Source organism: Acipenser ruthenus, chromosome 8 (assembly GCF_902713425.1).
Source record: "Acipenser ruthenus chromosome 8, fAciRut3.2 maternal haplotype, whole genome shotgun sequence".
NCBI lineage: Eukaryota > Metazoa > Chordata > Actinopteri > Acipenseriformes > Acipenseridae > Acipenser > Acipenser ruthenus.
This window is the reverse complement of record NC_081196.1, coordinates 18,277,388-18,300,681: the sequence shown is the minus strand read 5'-3', so window position 1 is coordinate 18,300,681 and position 23,294 is coordinate 18,277,388. Positions and strand designations below refer to the sequence as shown.

The 23,294-nt window shown below is 35.3% G+C and overlaps 1 protein-coding gene across 8 annotated transcripts in view; it reads right to left on the bottom strand.

The window, feature by feature from the left end:
• The window catches only part of LOC117972773 (roundabout homolog 2-like), a 722,560-nt gene that overhangs the window by 537,525 nt on the left and 161,741 nt on the right, over positions 1-23,294 (bottom strand). The window lies entirely within an intron of this gene.

The window sequence follows — 23,294 nt, the reverse complement described above, 5'->3', positions numbered from 1 at the left end:
AAAAACCATTGGAATATATATTAAAGCCATGAAATATAATACATTTAACGAGAACACGTCCTTGTAAGACAAGCACTAAATACATTACTTTATGCCCTGACCTCCAAACCCATAAATGTGGCCATTAGGCATTAAGAAATTAGTAACCATAGTGCATGTTTTTTTCTTAACCTTTTTTTTTTCTTTTCTAATATTTCTTCCTCATTTACTATATAATTAAAGTATAAAGACATGGTTTTGAAAGGCTAAAAAAGATAACAAATAAACAATAAAGTCAAAAGTGTTACACCAGCTGTAAATCCTAACAAGCCCTAAAACATTTATAAATTACAGGAAAAAATATACTTTTGTCACTTACCACCCTTCCCATATCTCCCCTTGATTCTGCTCAGCTTGCCAAGAGTTGGAACACAGAACAGGAAGAACAGAAATAAAAGAAGTTCAAATATAGAAAATTTTCCCTTTTTTGCCCTACAAAACATTTCCAAGAGTTATTTTCACAAGCTCTTCACATCTTTATTTTCCTCACACTGCTCTACATTCTCTTTTGGAAAATGTCATTAATCACTGAGAAATGAGAACTGGGGCTTGCTTTGCCATCTTCAGATGCTGAGGTAATATCTCACTGATATAGCCCTGAGGAAAGCCACATTTCTCACTGATCCAGCATCACCCACATAGCAGCCAGCCGATGTGCTACAGTGCTGCTTCTGCAAAATAATTTCCGCTCTCCACTTCAGCTTTCAGTGGGAATACATCTTACTGCTTTCAATGTGAGCTGGATTAACAGCATTCACTCTTTGTGTCCGGTGGAAAAAAGAAAAAGGATGTCAGAACTGTGCAAAAAAAGGAAAGGAAGCAGTTGTCCTGACAGCTCTAATCCTGGCTGTCTAATCCTAATAGCCATGCAACCAACCAAATTGCTCTTTAAAGAGTAATAAGGCTTCAGCCAGCTAGAGCCACTGTCAGTGACACTTCGGTAGGTAATGCTGGTTTTAAAAATGACTGAGGAACCAGCTGGAGATAGCCAACACAGACCGCCACATGGTCCCAGTTCAGAATGTGATGTGCAGTGCAGAATATGCTCTCAAGAGTTTTTCATGTTAATCACGGCTCTAAGAATTACGAAGATGATAGACTCTCTTGCTGGAATGTTTCTACTGTGTCGGTGCTTTTTTTATTGCTGTCAGTAAAAGCTTCTACTGTGAATGTTAACCTTGATGGTGCTGGATATTTTTAAAGCATTGCATTTAAATATGGCATAGGGTACTTTTTAAAGAACCTACGTATTGTTTAACTCGATATTGTGTTTTAGTGTTATTATTATTTTTATCTTACATTTCTTGAAGAAAGTTTCATATATATGTTGAGGAGGTTAGAGTGGAGTAACACATAGGGGGGCATGTATTAAGATCGATTGATGCTGCTCTAAATTGTCGGAGTGTACAGTAGGTCTCTGCCATGGCACAAATTTGACCCTGTCCGTGCCAAAATTAATGAAGCATGGCATAAGCTGGCACATTTAACCCTTTCAGGACCAAGCATTTTTAGTGGGATGTTCCCCCAGGACCAGGCGTTTTTTAGCTGTAATTGACTCTCTTCTTATACAAAGTCACAAAAAATCTATTTTCTACAGTAGCATCTTGGTGTCCTTTTTTTCAGAACACTCTGGGGAATTCAGAAACCATACAAACTTTTTGCTTTTTTTTCAACACAATATTTCGTTATTTTTTTTTTTTTTAAGTTAAGTATTTTTTATCATGTATTCTGCTTAGAGGCACATGTATAAAAACGCATTATTCTATGACCCGAGGGACCTTAGAATACTTCCTGAAAGTATTGTTGAAAAATATTAATATAAATTACAAGACATTGTTTCACCTGAGTGATTGCAATGACATAATACACATTTCTTTTTCTCAGTCTTTATAAGCAATAATGGACACTACTCTCAATAAAACAATAGTTATTCATTCCATTATTATCAGTAATAAGGAAAAAAAAACATACCTGATACATTTAGTTCATGAAATAGTATATGCTTATATCCACTTGTTTCTTGATATTTATAAATGTTGTAAAAACATACTGTGTATATTAAAACACATGAGACAGAATACATGGTCTAATATAATTAAGTCAAATACATCAGATTTACAGTGTTTCCCCTTTTTTATTAGCTCTAAACTAGTTCCTGTGATGTTTTGTTTCTGCTTTTGTCTCTGCCGAGTTGCTGTAAACTGTCAAAACGAAGTGCTTTTTTATCGTGTTAACACGATCCCGGTGCTTAAAGGGTTAAATGCGTAAATGCACTGTGCTGGTGTTCTGAAAATTTGCGTCTCCCCCTCAAAATGGGCTACCGGTAGTACAGATTAACAGAGTAAGTGTCTTGACTTTATATTATATTATTATTATACGACAGATAAAACCAAATATACAAAATGAAAAGGATAACTTAATGAATCAAGTTTATAACACAACAAATACAAACAAGTGTACATAATGAAATAGCAAGTATCGAGATATAATTTCATCCTCAGGGAGATCAAAAAGGGTAATGCGGACCCTAAATACTCTAATTTCTTCTCAGTACTCTCCCTCTGTTTCTGTGTTGTTCAGGAAGGTTAGGAGCCTGCACTGTCCACTGTAAGAAATGCCCAGGAAAATTCACAATATCACGAATTTCACGGCAATCGTGTGTTTGACTGCCTACCGTGAAAAATATGTATTTTATTTCCTTTACAGTATTTTCCATTACTCTTCACCTCCCCTGTTCATTTCATACTTTTATTATGTAGAAGCAACCCTACAGTCGCTGTACACAGTGCTGTGTCAATGCCGTACATTTGGTTAAACAAATACCAGCTTCATGATTGGTAAATTCCTCATACTGTACAATGAGGGATGCCTTTCTTTTCTCAATGTCAGGACACACTTTAAAATATATTTAAATATTGTGAACAAATTCAGTGCAGTCATAAATTAACTGCCTGCACAAGGGTACAACGTGTGTAAGCTAGCTAATATGTATGCTGTAGCTTTAATGTCCTAATTACAGCTTCTAAAGGAATCCATGATTAAGTCCATACTTTTTCATACACTGTGCACATTAATAAGCCGAATCCACACTGGATGTTGATACATTCTTCCCCACTTAACTACCTACAATAGTTGTAATTAGGTAAGGCAAGAGTTTAAAAAAGCAAACAATGTATATTCAAACCCGTAAAGTGGTAGACTAATTATCTGATAACATTTTGTATCTCTACACTATTAAATAAAACCAAACAACCCTGTACTGTTGTGGTGTCTTAGGTCAAGACTGTATAGGATTTCCACTCCATCATTTAATGTATGACTCAGGCTTGTCATCCACACAGCATGTTCTTACCACAAGCACAGGTAAATAAAAAAAATCAATTTGTGTGGAATGACTTACTAGAAACAGTGATGGCCAGGAACTCCTTTAGTAATAGCTCTTTAGACACGACAGGAAGACTACAGATGTCTGGCCTGCTGTTGATTTTACAGCTGCAATTATGTAGCTGAACTGCCTTAAAGATGTAATAGCTGTTGTTGACAATGGTCAAACTGTGAACAATTTAACAAAACATAAAACAAGCTTTTTTTTGTCTGAAGTACAGTGCAAGTTTAAAATGTGTTTGGTGGTCTCAACCTAGCCCTCAGTCAACATTATAAAACAGGGTGTGCAAACCACACTCTGATTGGTCCCTAGCAATCACATGACTGTCCATAAATATCATATAATGCGGGTGTCATTTTTTAAATCACATAAGTATTCAACCGCCATCAGCTGTTAGAATAAAACAATTTAGAATAACTCATAATTCTAAAGCACCGTATACAATAACTGAGGAGCTGTAAAATGAGCAGCGTTGATCATTTAGGAGGACTTTCTGTTAAAAGATGGCTGAATGAACTGGATGACTGCCATCCACAGAAACTGTAAGTAAGCATGTATCGCTAAGTGAAAAAGAATGAAACAATCTTGAAGAAACAAAAATGTGAAAAATACCAAAAAACGACTTCATGGGCTATGAAAGTGTTTAATGACTCAATTCTGGAAGAAAAAAATGCCAAAAACCTGTGAGTTACATACAATTCTACAGTGTTTCCAGCTTCCTCGGACTGACAGCAGGGATAAACAGATCTGAATAGTATAGAAGTTGGAAGAAACATAAATGTGATTTCTGACAGTAATTTCAAATCAGCAAATTATGTGTTTGTCTCTGTTATTAAATTATTTAGAAAGTCTGGTAACGACACAGCGCCAACCCATAACGTTTTCTTTTTTTTGTAAGTATCTTATTTCTTCTACTCATAAAAAGAAAACGCTGTTTAATACAGTTTTGTTAAGGACGATTAGTGGGTTGTCAAAGTTTTGATTTGGTCCCAGCTTTAGTTCTGTTTCTGTTATTCCACTGTGCCGTTTTTCTATTAAAGTAAAGTTAATTACTGGTACCGGTACTTTGTCAGATTTGGGAAATTGATCTTCATACCATTCATGAAACGTTTTTCCATTAAAAAGATCAACATTTGATTGAATTGATTTGAATTTTTCTTAGTTAATGATAATTTACAGATATTAAATGTTATAGAATAACGGTGTATTAATTTAAATTCAAAGCTTTTGGTGCTGCGTCTGCATTGAAAGGTTGCATGAGATTAACGTATGGCTGATAGAACGCAGCTAACCAATCAGAAAGCAGGATTTTTCCAAGCAGGTTTATAAGGGTATTTATGTCTTTTTTGATGTTACAAGGGGGTGTAAGGAACCAATTTATTCTGCTGATGAAGTACGCTTCACAGATAATAATGCATATAACAGTGATACACACCCGTACCCGAAACTGTGCAAGATAGAAAGTATGTTTACCACATCAATCACCTTGTATATGACGTGATTGAAAATTTGCAACGCAAGTTTTCTGATGTATACGTACTAGATAAAGACATTAGCATTGATGAGAGTTTGAAGGGCGTCTGCTTTGAAATCTATAGCACAAAAAATAGTTTCTAAAAAGTGATATGACTTTTTGTTGCACTGTTGATAATGCTGCCATTGTAAAACAAAAAAAATATATATTTTGTGATTTATACTGTTATAATGCTACAATTGTAAACAAATTGTTATTTTGTCATTTAAGTTCTATTGAAATTGTTTATTTCTGGGCTAAGAATGAAAAATCTGCAAAAAAAACCCAACACTTTTTTGACATGGAAATTGCCAATATAACTGGGCAGCTGGGTGGTTAATACAAGGACGGTAAAACATGACTGACGTGTATCTGAGTGTCGTATATCTCAGTGCTGACTGTATCTGGACAGCGTGTCCTCTGTTATTGCTTATAAAGTATAAAAGGGGTTATATCAGGGTAAAGAGCTACAATTACTGTAATGTTTGCATTCGAGTATTTAAAAATCATGTATTTCAGTTACATTTTTGAAGAACATTTACTATTTATTAGCATATCTTGAATGAAGGCTAGTCTAGTTTTTACATACATTCTAATGCAAACAAATGTGATTCCACTCAGTAAATCAATTAATAATTGTCTACAAACTAGGATAGCAATAATTGATAGAAATCAATTATTCATTACCCACCGTTTTTTTTCTGTTTTATTTTGAATTGCATGAACGGTGGGGCTGTTTCACCTAGATCAACGCAAGCCAAGCACAGTTAATCTGAACTCTATTAACTTTCCTAAACATGTTACTTTTGATGTGCTTGATGATTTCATTTCTCAACTTTTTCAGCTGCTCGGAGCATTGTATATAAAGTAATGCCATTTTAATAAATGCAGCCCATTGTGCTAGCCTCATTCTTTCAAATTATAAGCCTGAATTGAATAAAAAAAAAAAAAAAACTAACCATATAAAAGCAGCATTACCAACATTTCCTCTAAATTTAAATACAAATGAAATTGATTTAACACATTTTACTTACTAGTCTTGTCTCAAATGTTGGGGATTGAAAGGATTCTTAAAAAGCAATAGCTTCATATGATTTTTCAGTTCATCCCATGGTTTGATTTGGCTGTTGGAGAATAACATAATAGAAGGACCCATAGAATGATGCTTACAATAACCACAAAAACTCAAAAAAATGCCCCAATATTGTCCCTGGGTTTCGGGTTCATGCATACCAATAGACACAAAGCTACAGTGGTAACATACAGTATGTCAAACATTTCCATTCACTTTTTATAGTATATGCCAGCTTTGACTTTAAACAATTTTCAATATATGACTCATACAGTTATGAAGCATATTGCAGGTTTACACAGAGAATATCATTACCTAAGCTAAACATCTAATTGTAAGTGAGATTAGATGGTACTGGTTGGTTTGTGGTTGCTAGTAACACCATTCTTTATGTCTAGGCTGGCCTAATGAAAACCATTGTAAACTCAAGTGAGTCCTTAGAACATGCCTGCAGGTATGTAGAAGTCCCTGGGGACTTTATTGGAGATTTTATTGCTTTCACTCTCAAGAACAATCTTTAGTTGCTGTTTGTTTACATTGCCAGAGTATGCACCATGCAGTATGAGTTAAGACCTTAGCACAATGCATATAACATGACTGACTTGTCCCACATTCACACAATACATTAATCTATTAATCCATTTTCTTCAAATGTCCCTCTTTCCCTATATAGATTATCACAGAACTCAGTACTGAGAAAAAGAGACTGAATAACAACTGCCTGGATGCAAATCTCTACTTCACTGTCTCCTTCAGGGAGCTTCATCTCCTTATCATAGAAAGACAACAGTCCTGGCTGAATGGCAGCAGGGTATGTCCATCACTCCTGTGAATCTGGATGCTGCATGAACCCCTTGAATGTCTTCATAACCAATAAGCACAGAATGAGTATAGGGCATTGGTACACGGCCATATTGTTATCAAAATGCTAGTTTGAGGTGCGCTGTATGAATAATGAAGAGTAGGCAATTCTGTTTGAGGTACATACACTACACTTTACTGTGACATTAATGCTTTACAAACTCATAAAACATTTAACATATAAAAAGGTAACGGTATGCTCTGTGCAAGATCTGTTGCCATGCAGGAAATCTTAATAGACAACACAACGTGTGTTGGTAAGTACATATTTTACCTTGAATGTCATCTCTCTCTCTCTCTCTCTCTCTCTCTCTCTCTCTCTCTCTCTCTCTCTCTCTCTCTCTCTCTCTCTCTCTATATATATATATATATATATATATATATATATATATATATAGCATAATTTAATGTGCATTTAGGTCACATAATTATTACATTGTTGAAGAAGGATCCGTTGTTAATTTTTAGATAAAAATAATTGTTTTGAAAGGCCAGTTAAACGTATAATTTAATTTATATTAGGCCATTAACAAAGACAGCATTTCCAATAAAGCTGTGCTCTGCACACTAAAGAAGCAAAGTTTTTCCCCTAGCGATTTTGTTAGTCCACACATATCAAACAACGTATCAATGTGTCGATACATGATTGCTCTTGGTCGGTATTTAAATGCCTGGAGTACAAAGACCAATGGGGCAGTGATTAGAAAGTCTATTTATTGACAGTAGTCCATTCACACATTAATTGGATACGAGGTGTGTGAAAACAAAGTGTTGTGTCTTTGAAAGAAATATGTCTTTATAATGTACTACCCCTATGAAAAGAGCTGCTAGTTAAATATAGTATGTTTGCTTAACCCTGCCAAAAGCAACCCCATTGAGATATTATACCTAGAGCTAAAATCTAGATTATTTTATAAATTGTTATTTTGCAAAGGAAATACTAAATGCCTGGGCTTTTGTCTCTGAAATTACAGATTGCAGTCACATTACATGTTTTAATAATAAAACTCGCAAAGTCTGATAAATCTTCAGTTCAAATAGACTATTACCAAATTATCTTCAGTGGCACTACAGGGACAATGGTACACAGCTACAGTGCAATGGTAACATCTACGCATTTTGACACACACATGGAAAAACTATATAATCAGAATTGTAGGACTCGGACTTGGACTCAAGTCACGGCCGCAAAAGACTCAGACTTGACCTTGTGTGACATTCGGGCTCCGTGACTCGGAGATATTAACGACAAATCCTTTTTCTAATTTTCTATTACACAAATAATATTACAGTTACTAGGAAACCTTTGCACAATAAAAACCCACCCAACAAAACATATCCAATCACTAGTTAATCCTGTTGTCTTTGCAGCCAATCATAGTAGGAAAAAGAAATTGGAAGCAAGTTTGATTGCACCGTAAACACCTCCCCACACAAATCCAACTGGTAAACACACCCCCACTCAAACCCATCACAAGCCAAGTTGTTTTTAGTTGTGCATTAAGTTATATAAGGAATATATGATGTCAGCATGGTAAACACTAAGTACTTATTTCTCTTTACTACTTTAAACTGTGTTCTAAGGTTGTTAAGCACTGTAGAAATACATTTCTAAAACTGCATTCTTCAAAAATACGTAATTTAATTTTGAGTTTACTGAAAACAAAAACTAATGAAAAATAATAATCACACAAGTTGTAATCATACTTTTAGAGCTTCTTAATTCATATCAGAAAGTCAATGTGTGATTAAATATTCTGTGCTTTGCTTCTAATCTCCACTCGTTCCCAGCACACGCCATATCTGTTTGCAAGAAACATCAATAAATTCACCTGGCAACTTCAGTCGAACATTGCTTACCATCAAACAGGCAGATATATCAGGCTGATAGGACAGAAGGACTGATTGATAGTTAAAAAAAATGAATGACAGAATAACTTAATACCACTTAATTTACCAAAATGAAAATGATTTATAATGGATGCGGGAAAAATACATTAACAATACGCTGTGCAGCGTCAATCTAGAAATCTGTCTTGTGTGAACTTCATGTTTTTGTTCCATTATGAACCTACACAAAGGGGAAACACCAGGGGCGGCCGGATAACAGTGTTCGCTTGCTTGCCGAACCCTCCATCTCTTATTAATGAATTGCGCTTCCCTTCTCCTGGGTGATGTGCGTTTCATTTCCCCCCTCTCATGTGACACTGGCACATCAACAATGCCGTTCATCCCATCAGTTTAATGGGCTGAAGCTGTGCTGTGCTCGCTCATAAATGCGAGCACCCAAGTCCACCTTGCACATGCGCAGTAGCAGCCAGCCGTCAGCCAGGACTGGCTATGACTGGCTTAAAAATATCTGGATGGAGCGCAGCCTGTTAGCGACCACAGTGATCAGACGACCAGCGCGCATGTGCCAAGACAACAAAGGCTATAAATATGAGCAGCACGACTTCAGCTCTTCTCAGTCTTGCATAGTGTGTTACTTTGCAGAAAGACAGAAAAGATTTAAGCTGTTTAAATAGTAAAATAAAATGCAGAAGTGTAATTATCTTTGTCTAACTTCGTCTAACTTTAAATTAATGTTATTTGTCTTATTTGTTCAACTTCGTTCTTTTCACAGTTTTAATCTGCTTTTATTTTGTGCCATCTGTCTCTTTCTCTCCCGAGGCTGCAGCCCTTCAGCAGTGCTTTAACTTAAGCTCAGTAATATCTTGCTGTGTTCGGCAATGTTTCTTTTTATTTTTTGTGTGGTTAATTTACTGACCACTACTGCCTGTTTAGGGTAATAGGTTATTAAATATACCTTACTGTATATTTGTATTATTGTAATATTATTTATATAATATTTTATATTATTATTTTTTTTTATCTTGTTGATAGCTACGTCAGGCTGGATGATGCTTCTACCACTGAGCTTGGCCCCCTGGACCCCACCCCCTCACCTGCATCTGAGGTGTGATCACCCAAAAATTTTGGCCACCAGCCGCCACTGGGAAACACTAAACATAATGTTGTGTAAAAGAAAAAAGATAAAAAATACATGCTCTGAAATCAATTGAACTGAAGGTATTACAGACTTAATAAAAGTGCAACTGTAATGAAAGTGAAACATAAGAACATAAGAAAATTTACAAACGAGAGGAGGCCATTCAGCCCATCTTGCTCGTTTGGTTGTTAGTAGCTTATTGATCCCAGAATCTCATCAAGCAGCTTCTTGAAGGATCCCAGGGTTTCAGCTTCAACAACATTACTGGGGAGTTGGTTCCAGACCCTCACAATTCTTTATGTAAAAAAGTGCCTCCTATTTTCTGTTCTGAATGCCCCTTTATCTAATCTCCATTTGTGACCCCTGGTCCCTTGTTTCTTTTTTCAGGTCAAAGAAGTCCCCTGGGTCGACATTGTCTATACCTTTTAGGATTTTGAATGTTTGTTCAAGACTGAATAGATTCAATTCTTTTAGCCTGTCTGCATACAACCTGCCTTTTAAACCCGGGATAATTCTGGTTGCTATTCTTTGCACTATTTTTATGTCGTCTGCAAATTTAATGAGTTTGCTTACTATACCAGAATCTAAATCATTAATGTAGATTAGGAATAGCAGAGGACCTAATACTGATCCTTGTGGAACACCACTGGTTACCTCGCTCCATTTTGAGGTTTCTCCTCTAATCAGTACTTTCTGTTTTCTAGATGTTAACCACTCCCTAATCCATGTGCATGCATTTCCTTGAATCCCTACTGCGTTCAGTTTGAGAGTTAATCTTTTATGCGGGACTTTGTCAAAAGCTTTCTGGAAATCTAAATAAACCATGTCGTATGCTTTGCAATTATCCATTTTCAATGTTGCATCCTCAAAAAGGTCAAGTAGGTTAGTTAGACACGATCTCCCTTTCCTAAAACCATGCTGACTGTCTCCCAGGATATTGTTACCATATAGGTAATTTTCCATTTTGGATCTTATTATAGTTTCTATAAGTTTACATATAATAGAAGTCAGGCTTATTGGCCTGTAGTTACCTGGTTCGGTTTTGTCTCCCTTTTTGTGGATCGGTATTACGTTTGCTATTTTCCAGTCTGTCGGTACAACCCCTGTGTCAAGAGACTGTTGCATGATCTTGGTTAGCGGTTTGTAAATAACTTCTTTCATTTCTTTGAGTACTATTGGGAGGATCTCATCCGGCCCAGGGGAATTGTTTATTTTAAGAGCTCCTAGTCCCTTTAACACTTCTGCCTCGGTTATGATAAAGTTATTTAAAACTGGATAGGAACAGGTCGACATGTGGGGCATGTTGTCCGTGTCCTCCTTTGTAAAAACCTGTGAAAAGTAATCATTTAATATATTTGCTATTTTTTTTTCTTCATCTATGATTTTGCCATTTGTGTCTCTTAGACATTTAACCTCCTCTTTGAATGTTCTCTTGCTGTTATAATATTGGAAAAACATTTTGGAATTGGTTTTAGCCCCCTTAGCAATATTGATGTCTATCTCTCTCTTGGCCTTTCTAACTTCCTTTTTGACTTGTGTTTGCAGTTCCAAGTACTCTTTCTGTGTACTTTGTTTTTGGTCCCTTTTAAACGCTCTGTAGAGTGCCTTTTTTCGCTGAATATTTTTTTTAATTGATCTATTAAACCATTTTGGCCATTTTGTTTTAGATTTAGATTTGTCTACTTTTGTGATGTAATTATTTTGCGCATCTAGTACTACATTTTTAAAAAACAGCCATCCTTTTTCTGTGGATGTTCTCTCTATTTTACTCCAATCTACTTCTGTTAGTCTCTGTTTCATACCTTCATAGTTTGCTTTTCTAAAATTGTAAACCTTAGCTTTAGTCATTACTTTTGGGGTTTTAAAAAATACTTCAAATGAGACCATGTTGTGGTCTGAGTTTGCCAATGGCTCTCTGACCTCTGTTTTAGTTATTCTGTCTTCATTATTTGAAAAGACTAAATCAAGGCATGCCTCCCCTCTAGTCGGTGCCTTGACAAATTGCGTTAGGAAGCAGTCATTTGTCATTTCCACCATTTCAATTTCGTCCGTCGTGCTCCCCACTGGGTTCTCCCATTTTATATGGGGGAAGTTGAAATCCCCCATTAGTATGGCTTCTCCTTTTCGACACGCATTTCGAATGTCATTGTATAACAGATTATTTTGCTCAGCGTCTGAATTTGGTGGTCTATAGCATGCTCCTATTATTATGCCCTTTGAATTTGTGTCCATTATTCTGACCCATATTGATTCTGCATTGTTTTATTTGTCCTGATTTAACACCTGGGCTTCAAGACTATTTCTTATGTATAGCGCTACCCCTCCGCCTCTTCTGTCCTGCCTGTTTTTCCTATAGAGTGTGTAACCACTAATATTATATTCGTCTCCATCACTCTCAGACAACCAAGTTTCTGTAACACCTATCACATCGTAGTTACTTGTTAGTGCAGTAGCTTCAAGTTCTAACATTTTGTTTCTGAGACTTCTAGCATTAAGATAAATACATTTAATAGTTGTCTTACCTGAGTTGTTGCCCTTTTTTTGATGTGGTCTCCCTTCTGTTTTTTTTTGTTTTCTCCCCCCTTCCTTTCTAGTTTAAATGCTTCTGGACCTCCTCAAGGATCCTTTCTCCGAGTAGATTGGTTCCCTTTCTGTTCAAGTGCAGTCCGTCCCACCTATATAGATAGTCCTTGTTGTAGAATGTGCTCCAATGTTCAAGAAAGATGAAGCCTTCCAGTGTGCACCACGATTTCAGCCATGCATTTTGATTTTGTATTTCCAGCTGTCCATATGGTCCTTTGCAAGGTGCCGGCAGTATCCCAGAAAATACCACAGTAATCATATTGTTTCTGTTTTGCAAAACAGAAACATATCGTTTCTGTTTTGCAAAACAAATAATACTAAATTTACTATTTAAGAACACAGTATATATACAGTTCTGGCAATGCCTAAGTCAGATTAGCAGATTTTACCCGAATTGAAGTCAAAGTAGATGCTATAGTCAGAGGTGAAAGTAACTTTTATTTCATACCTGTGTAGTGGTACTCAGCACACTGCGCATGCCTAAACAACTTCTGCTAAGAAAGCAGGGAAGCGGCCATTCAAATATGGTACGTCATGCTGTTTTCTGTATTTTACATTTTTTTGATTGAATTTATCATATTTTCCAGTCTTTTACGTTGTTTTTAATATAACTTATTATATTTTTCCACCATTAAGAACAATTTATTTGAGTTTGTTTCAAGGACTCGTGACTCGGACTCGAATGATAGTGACTCAGACTCGACACTCGGGACATACACAGACTTGGACTCGAGGTTTGAGGACTTGACTACAAGTCTAATTATATATATATATATATATATATATATATATATATATATATATATATATATATATATATATATATATATAGATAGATAGATAGATATAGATAGATATATATTATGGGGGCTGTCAAGCAATTACAAAATGTGTTGCGATTAATCTTGAGATTAAAAAAAATGATCTGAGTTAACCTTGGTTTTAATCATATATTTAATTGATACACTTGCTGCATCTCATTTAAGTGTGTTTTATTACTGATGCTATTGTAATGTTGGAATGTATTTTCTATTGTTTTGGCCAGATTACAGTATTTGCACTGTTCAGATGATTTTATTAGTGTAGAATTAATACAGCAAATATGATTCTTTGGTATTCTTTGTTTTGTACTGTGCAGCTAATGCTACCGTAGCTTTAACTGGAAGACCTTACACACTGTGACGTGGCTGCTGAACTGTGGGGAGTTTGGTGGTGTCTTGGGACGAGGGGAGAGATCGTTACCTCTGTTTTCCTATTTCTGGATTCTCGTTACAGTTTTACCAATCCACCACTGTTGTTAAATTGTTTGAACCAACTGCTAAATCACAATGAAGTCAGTTTATTACTCATCTTACTGCATTTACAATGATCAGCTTCCATGACTCATAAACTGATGTTTTTCACTGCTGTTTAAATAATAATAATAATAATAATAATAATAATAATAATAATAATAATAATAATCTTAAATTCTTGTTTATTAATAACTTGAAATTGCTAAATAAAACAAAACATTCACCCAGTAACGGTTATATCCTCCATAATTGTAAATAATGTAATTTTAAAATAAATGTGGTTATTGAAATAAAACAAAGCTACAATGTTAATGGGTCTGCAGTCGGTAGCTATCCGACAGCACTGGTTATACTTATAGTATCGTACTTAGCTTGATTCATGGGTTTGCAGCTATCCTGAATTTCTAAGAGAGTACTCTGTCGAAACTGACGGGTTTCATTTGTTGTTGTATTGTTGTTGTCTGTAGCAGAAAAACTATTATTGTACTTTGAGAAGTGAAAGCATGTTTAGCACACAGGTGGTACAGCAGACTAGATGCACTTCTGTGATACTGGAACTCACTTTAACAGTAGATACAAGTAACCCTCTTTATATCCAATGAACCATCAAAGTTTATAAAAAAATAAACTTCCCATTTACAAGTCCTTCAGTTTGAGTGTTTGCTACATAATGTGGTTCCGTGACTAATTTTATATTCAAACAATGACTACCCTCATTCAATCCTGGCATGCACTAAAATGGTGCCGCAGGAAATTAATTACGGTATGCTAAGAGGGACAAAACAGGAGTGAGATTAACGTGCGTTAAAAAAAAAAATCTCTGATTAATTAACAGCTCTAATATATATATACTCTAAAAAAAAAAAAAAATATATATATATATATATATATATATATATATATATATATATATATATATATATATATATATATACAGTGCCTTGCATAAGTATTCACCCCCCTTGGACTTTTCCACATTTTGTAGTGTTACAACCTGGAATTAAAATGGATTTAATTAGGATTTTTACCATTTGATTTACACAACATACTTAACACTTTGAAGGTGCAAAATATTTTTTATTGTGACACAAAAGTTAATTAAACAAAAAAAAAAGACATTTGTTGGTTGTATAAGTATTCACCCCCTGAGGCAATACTTGGTAGAAACACCTTTGGCAGCAATTACAGCTGTGAGTCTTTTTGGGTAAGTCTCTACCAGCTTTGCACATCTGGATCCTTCAATTTTTGTCCATTCTTCTGGGCTTTGACTGGGCCATTCTAAGACATTCAGGTTATTGTTTTTAAACCACTCCAGTGTAGCTTTGGCTGTGTGTTTAGGGTCATTGTCCTGCTGGAAGGTGAACCTCCGCCCCAGTCCCATGTCTCTTGCAGACTGAAACAGGTTTTCCTCTAGAATTTCCCTGTATTTGGCTCCATCCATCTTACCCTCAATCCTGACCAGTTTCCCAGTCCCTGCCGATGAAAAGCACCCCCATAACATGATGCTGTCACCACCATGCTTCACCGTGGGGATGGTGTTCTCAGGGTGATGAGCAGTGTTGGTGTCATCAGACCAGAGAATCTTTTTCCACATGTTTGCTGTGTCTCCCACATGCCTTTTGGCAAAATCCAAACAGGATTTGATATGGGGTTTTTTCAGCAATGGCTTTCTTCTCGCCACTCTTCCATAAAGCCCAGCTTTGTGGAGTGTCCAGGTTATAGTTGTCCCATGGACAGTTTCTCCCATCTCAGCTGTGGATCTCTCCAGCTCCTTCAGAGTTATCATTGGCCTCTTGGTTGCTTCTCTGACTAATGCCCTCCTTACCTGGTCACTGAGTTTTGGTGGACGGACTTCTCTAGGCAGAGTCGCGGTTGTGCCATATTCTTTCCATTGTTTAATAATGGATTTAACGGTGCTCCGCAGGATGTTCAAAGTTTGGGATATTTTTTTATAACCCAACCCTGATTGGTGCTTCTCCAGAACTTTATCCCGGACTTGTTTTGATAGCTCCTTGGTCTTCATGATGCTGTTTGTTTAGATATGCTCTCTACCAAACTCTGGGACCTTCCAGAAACAGGTGTATTTAATCTGAGATCATGTGACACTTTAATTGTACACAGATGGACTCCATTCAACTAATTATGTCACTTCTGAAGGCAATTGCTTGTACAAGAGCTTTTTTAGGGGTGTCACAGCAAAGGGGTGAATACTTATGCAATCAAGAGTTTTCAGTTTTTTATTTGTAACTAATTTTGAAAAATATGTAGATTTTTTCCCCCACTTCGACATTATGGACTATTTTGTGTAGATCAGTGACAAAAAATCCTAATTAAATCCATTTTAATTCTAGGTTGTAACACTACAACATGTGGAAAAGTCCAAGGGGGGTGAATACTTATGCAAGGCACTGTATATATATATATATATATATATATATATATATACACACCGGATGCTGCCCCCTCCTCCCTAACTTTTATTTGAAATTAATATTTTCACCGTTAATTTCCGGTCTTTAATAACAATGCCCGAGGGGAAATATCACAGCTCACATGACTAGAACAAACAGCCTAGAAGTTGTTGCTCTGTGCATTAATGATTCAGACAATTGCTTGCATCATAAATGAAGGTTCAGATGACAAAGACGTGGAGTTCGGCGGTTTCAAATAAGACGATACAGACTCCGCAGTGTGATTGATTACGTTTTCCTGTTGTTGCGTAACAATCCATATTTTTGATTATTTATTTTTTTAGACACTGCAAAAGCTTCTAACTCAGGCATTTTAATGCTATAGTGCTACTTTGGATGCCACGTTAATTTATTATTTTGTGTTGTGTTTTCACACTGGACACTGCAACTTCTTACTTACAGAGATTATGTAAAATGATTTTTTAGTGGACCGAAAATTTCATGTGTTATATATATATATATATATATATATATATATATATATATATATATATATATATATATATACATACATATATATATATATATATATATATATATATATATATATATATATATATATATATATGCTGTGCTCTACCTTTTAATTTTAAGCATGTCTACCCACCGTGTAATTCTCAGTTTGCAAGCCTTCAAAAATTCTTAACTGAATATGAAAGATCCAGTGAGAATGCGTACACATACCGAACCCACCTCTCATAGGTCAGATTACTCTAGCTTCATACATATTCTAGCATTGATTTTAAAATCCTGCTTCTCACTTGGTTCATGTAAGCTTCCAATTCTTTACAGCTCTTACTGTGAGATCAGCGAACAAGGCCTCTTGTTAATCCCAAGAACCCAACTGAAAAGTCATGTGTTCAGCTCTGTGCAATCAAACCCAAGGCTCTGTCCAAAAGTGCAATATAATGAATCTATTGGGAAACAATTTAAACTCTAAATTGGAGAAACTCAGATTCACAATTTTAGACATCATAGAAGGGAAAGCTAACACAAATCTTTGGCTATCTTTTTAATTCACATTTGAATCTATTTATTTACTCCTTCATGTAATGTGTGTTTGGAAGCTAGCCCAATGTTATTTTGATTTGATGATGGTTTAGCGTTTGTCCCTTCCTATTTAATTCATAAACAAAGCCTCTAATAGGTGCTAAACTCTGTTAACATGTGACAGGACAAAAGAAAAACACTTGATAGATTGCTTGATTATAAATCATGAAATATTCAAAAGAAATATTTGCATATTCATCTTTTTATGTTGAAAAGATACAAGCGCATACACATGGACCCATATATTACAAATGCTTTTATTACAGTGTAAAATGTGCTCCATTTTATGAAAGGCTTTGAAATCTGGTGATGTTTCAAAACTAATAAGAAACAATCCAGTTAAATTCAAGAATAGAGGTCTCTTAAATCAGTTTTCTAAGCAGTTTAACTTTTTTTCCCCCTGATTACACTTTGTTTGCTTTTTAAATGACCCAATAACACAAAACGTTCACATTCACAGCTCACACTTAGCTTGCAGGAATCAGCTTTATATCTAAAAGGAAACTTTAGGGCAGATTAAATCTAAATTCTGAGGTGACCAAGCTAAATGTTGGTATTAGAAAAAGAAATTCAAGGTGCAGTGCAAAAGGTGTTTTTAGGGGGTGTTTCATTTTAACGTTGTATAAAAATGCATTTATTCAAGCAATGTAGAACCTGCATTTAGTAATTTGGGTCTTTTTTTTTTTTTAAAGACAGCATTGAAGTTGTTCTTATACGGCACACTTTTGTAATCAAGCATCTTGTGTAAATAAGCACATGTCCCGTGGGTATGGTACTTCTGCAGTAAAATTCTTCTTGAAATAACGGAATTTAAATTTAAAGCAGCAAAAAAAATAATAATAAATGCATTCAGTTTTTACATGTTCTTTGTTTTTGCAAAAACTTAGCATAATATAGGAAAACAAAAATTCAACATAAACTGGGATTTTTTTTTTTTTTTTTTACTTTTTTCTTTTGCCCCTAAATGTATTTAATACCTTCATGCATTCCAGAGCCAGGAATACATAATGTAGCCTATCATACAATAGAATAAATTAATAAAACAATTACAACCTGCAGTAGGCCAAAAGGGCAATTTCTTTTTTTATTAAAATCACTTATAAAATGGGTATTATAAATACTCATTACCTGATTGGTCAAAACAGGTGTTGATATTACAGCATAGCACCATGGGTCGGCACTTATTTTCAAAAAGGGGCAAATCACTGATAGATATCCATACACCACTAGAATTTTGAAAAAAAAGTCAGACATATTGGAATTTATCGCAATAAACATGACTGACGAGATTTATGTAAATGTTGACCTTTTGGGAAACCAGAGTGTACGTGAGATATTGAATGTCTGAATCGGACACCAATGATTAATTAAAGTAGTGAAAAAAAGCAAAAATATTCAAATAAATTCGAAACTCGCTATTGTGATCGCTATCTATATATATATATATATATATATATGTATATATATATATATATATATATATATATATATATATATATATATAATGATCTTTTCTTTCTGATTTTAAAAAATAGATTTTTTTTTTTACTGAATTAATTGTATAGCATCTAATTGTTTTTATTTAAAAATATATTTGTACTGGGCAGTGGAGGTTATTTTGGGGAGAAAACGGCAAGAAGGCACCATAGTAGTATGGGCAGCAGTGTGGAGTAGTGGTTAGGGCTCTGGAGTCCAGACCGGAGGGTCATGTGTTCAATCCCCAGTGGGGGACACTGCTGTTGTACCCTTGAGCAAGGTACTTTACCTAAAATTGCTCCAGTAAAAACCCAACTGTATAAATGGGTAATTGTATGTAAAAAATAATGTGTAAAAAAAATAATGTGATATCTTGTAACAATTGTAAGTCGCCCTGGATAAGGGCGTCTGCTAAGAAATAAATAATCATAATAATAATAATAATAATAGTGCACAGTCTGTTGCTGACCTCCTAATGGAGTCTGGCAGTGAATATGAGCCAACTGACACTTCCTCCAGTGAGGAGATACACAGTGGTCAGGAAAAGCCTATAGAAACTGAGCCTGAGCCCCTGTCTGGACCCAGTACAGTAGATGGGCCTGGACTGGGTTAGATTTCAGCCATTCTACCACTGAACATCCAGCCTCAAATACCCCCTTTTTCTGGCACACCTGGTAGCACTGTGAACCTAATTGGGTTTACCCCAATTCACTTTTTCCAGTTGTTTATCACTGATACATTTTTTTGAACATCTAGTAACTTAAACCATTTTGTAAGCTCAGCAATATCTGGCACAGCATGGGAACAACCTGGGGCCACATTCTAGGGTGGGCAAGTGGGTCCCCACAAATGCTATTGAAATTAAAAAGTTCTGGGACTTATCTCTTCTAATGAAGGGATACACCACGGATGGATTTATATTGGTCCATCAATCCAATCCATGCTTATTGTTATTGTTCCATCCAGTTATTGTTACGATTTTTACATTACAATGACAAATCTATTGCTCTCCTGAGGGACCATCCTCAGTTTGAGAGGCACAAATTACGGCCATTTCTAGACCATCTGCACCATAAATTTGAAGAGATATATACATTTGACCAAAATATATATGTGGATGAGTCCCTCCTGTTGTTCAAGGGAAGGATTGTCTTTAACCCTTCCGCTACGGCACCGCTAGAAATCGTTCATATATGAACGATGATGTAATGGTGCCGTTAGACGCCCATTTCAAGCCGTTTTAAACAACTATTGGTTGCTTACCAAATGACTGACATCTCCAAAGGCTCCAACAACCAATCAGGGATGGTTTTATAAAATTCCCAAAGGAGCTTGTTCAACTCGTCCTTTGAATGTACATTAAATGTAAGTCTACCTTTTTCTTGGAGACAGTTTTGTTGGATATTCACAGCCCATTTAGAAGCCTTTATTATGTTTTTTTTTTGCTTCGGTCAAGTTCGAGTTGTTTCAGTTCTGGTTCCGTTATTTCTGGCACTTTGTCCGGTTCAGGAAATTCATCTCCATCATACCATTCAACAGTTTCCCATTAAAAAGACTATAATTTGATTCTCGGTCTGACATTTTATTATTATTATTATTATTATTATTATTATTATTATTATTTATTTCTTAGCAGACGCCCTTATCCAGGGTGACTTACAATTGTTACAAATTATCACATTATTTTTACACACAATTACCCATTTATACAGGAGTTTTTACTGGAGCAATCTAGGTAAAGTACCTTGCTCAAGGGTACAGCAGCAGTGTCTCCAGCCTGGGATTGAACCCACGACCCTCCGGTCAAGAGTCCAGAGCCCTAAGCACTACTCCACACTGCTGCCCTTTTTTAAGTTAGTGGTTACTTATAGATATTACAAGTTATAGAATTAGGACAGTTAAGTGGAATCTGAATCAAAGGAGATGTATCTGTTGAAAGGTCGAGTGGGATTAACATATGGCTGATAGAACGCAGCTAACCAATCAGGGAGCAGGATTTTTCCAAGCAGGTTTATATCATTATTTAAGTAATATTTAATTCATACAGGATATCAAGAAAATCTAATTCTTCCTTTAGTAGACAACAGTGACACATTATTATTATATTTCTTAGCAGATGCCCTTATCCAGGACAACTTACAATTGTTACAAGATATCACATTATTTTTTTACATACAATTACCCATGTATACAGTTTGGTTTTACTGGAGCAATCTAGGTAAAGTACCTTGCTCAAGGGTACAGCAGCAGTGTCCCCCAGCTGGGATTGAACCCACGACCCTCCGGTCCAGAGCCCTAACCACTACTCCACACTGCTGCCCAGTATGATATGCCAATGAGAAACAGAACTGCAGTCAAGGTTAACATTTTAAGTTTGTAAGCTACCACAGTACTTGCATTTGTTCTATAGTTAAACCCCTGCATTCCAGGAATCTAAGAGTCAAACAATCTATAGGATTATACTGTATATATATGTATATATTGCTAACAAACACATTTTCATTATCCTCATTAAATGTACCTGCAGAAGTTGTATAATATCTTACTAATACTACATTATATTTCCAGAATGACTGTCCCAGTAGTCAAAGCTCGGAGAGTAATAAGAGGCTGGATGAGTTAGCGATGGCTGTCATAAAATCTGGCAGGGCATTCTATTTACAATATGTAATAAAACTGTCACAGAAAGGATTTATAAAGGCATTTGCCCTAGAAAGCTAAACCCTTTTGCCAAGGGCAAGTTAATAACCTCTGCAGTACATTTGAATATATTGGCAGATAGATATTTTGTGTAATAGAGCATTGCAGGGAATGTAGCAGACACTTAAAAACTCATGATGGATTCATTTTAAAATTGTTATCTTAGCAATGAACAACAGGCGTTCTTCAGTGCGGAAAGCCTGAAAACATAATTGTGATAAAAGAAGAAGAAAAAATGATGTGTATACCTGCAAGTATAAAGTGAGTTTCCACAGTAAAGACATGATCTAATTTATTTTGTGATAACATGAGGCAGAATAAATGTACTAAAGAATACTTTACTGTTATTGTTTTGCATTTGTTCTCAATGTTTTACAATGTGTCACGGTTCCATAAAGCAACACTAAGGGTTGTCTTTCTTGTGGTTCAGCCATCCTTTGTCTATCAGCTGCTTTTGTATTTATTTTTAATCTCAGCATGTTACATGCCAATATTATGTCTGATGAACATACACGGTTTATATGTCCAGTCAACTGCTGTCCTTGAAATTTCTAAATCCCACTGGTGCAAACTTAAAGAGTAAGTATTTGAGTTCAGAAAAATATATTGTTATACATCCCCACATTGTTAACATCTTGGCAAGTTTTTACATTTTAATTTTGTCTCAAAGGTGTTTTCAGGATGGCTGCCTAGTGCACTAAGGTTTTAGATCAGATGTGTGTCCTCTCTAACCACACACACACACATATATATGGGTAGATTGTACACAGTTGTTGGTTTTTTATAGTTTTACGTAACATTTATGGCCCCAGTTGTGTCAAACTATTTGAAAAAATAACTGAAAAAAACTTCCCAACCTGTGGTCCGTGAATAAACTCCAGGTGGTCTGGAAACAACTCCCCAAATTCTGTTATGCTGTTCTTGAAAAAATCTATTTCTACACAATCACACGTTGTGCTACTACAATATGTATTACTAAGCAACACAACAAACAGCTTTAACCACATTACATATCATTATAAGATATGTATGTAGTCTGCATGATTACTCACACTAGTTTTTCTCCCAATTTGTGAAATAACCATTCTTCAGCTGCAAAATACCCATTAAAAAAAAAAAAAAATACATTAAATGGCTTGAAAAATTCAAAAACATAAATATAAACTGCAAAATGAAAAAGTATATTGTATATGGAAACTCAACATGTACAAAATCTAATAAATATACAAAAAAACGCCAATACAACTAGTGCTGTTATCAAGTCCGGTAGATGGGGGCACTATATATTTTTAATTACTAAAACTTTTTTATTTCGCAAATAGTTTTTAAGACCTATCAGTAGCTTAAATATTGAAATTTACACAAATACATGAACCTGCACTCAAATACTAATAAAATAAAAGTGGATGAGCTACCCAAGGTGGTTCAAATCAGGTTGCCCTGTCGCCAAATGCGACCTTCAATTTTAGGCTTGAACTCGTATGGACTACTGATAATACTGGTTCATCAATAACAACAAAATATATATAATATAACCACATTCTATTAGTGAGAGCCTTGCACTGTCACTGCTGGATTTGGATTCAGGTTTTTCTTGTTGTTACTATTAAGAATAATATGTAGTGGGAAACACGGCAGGTCGGGTAGCCTGATTTACTACCAATATTTTAAAAATGTACTGTACTGAACATTTTGACTGAATCATTTTTATATCATTAACCTAAAGTACTGCTGTATTAGCTCCGTTCATAGACTATAAGGATCAGATTTGCTGAAGCTATGGTTCTTTAGGAAAACTTGTATGTTATATATATATATATATATATATATATATATATATATATATATATATATATATAT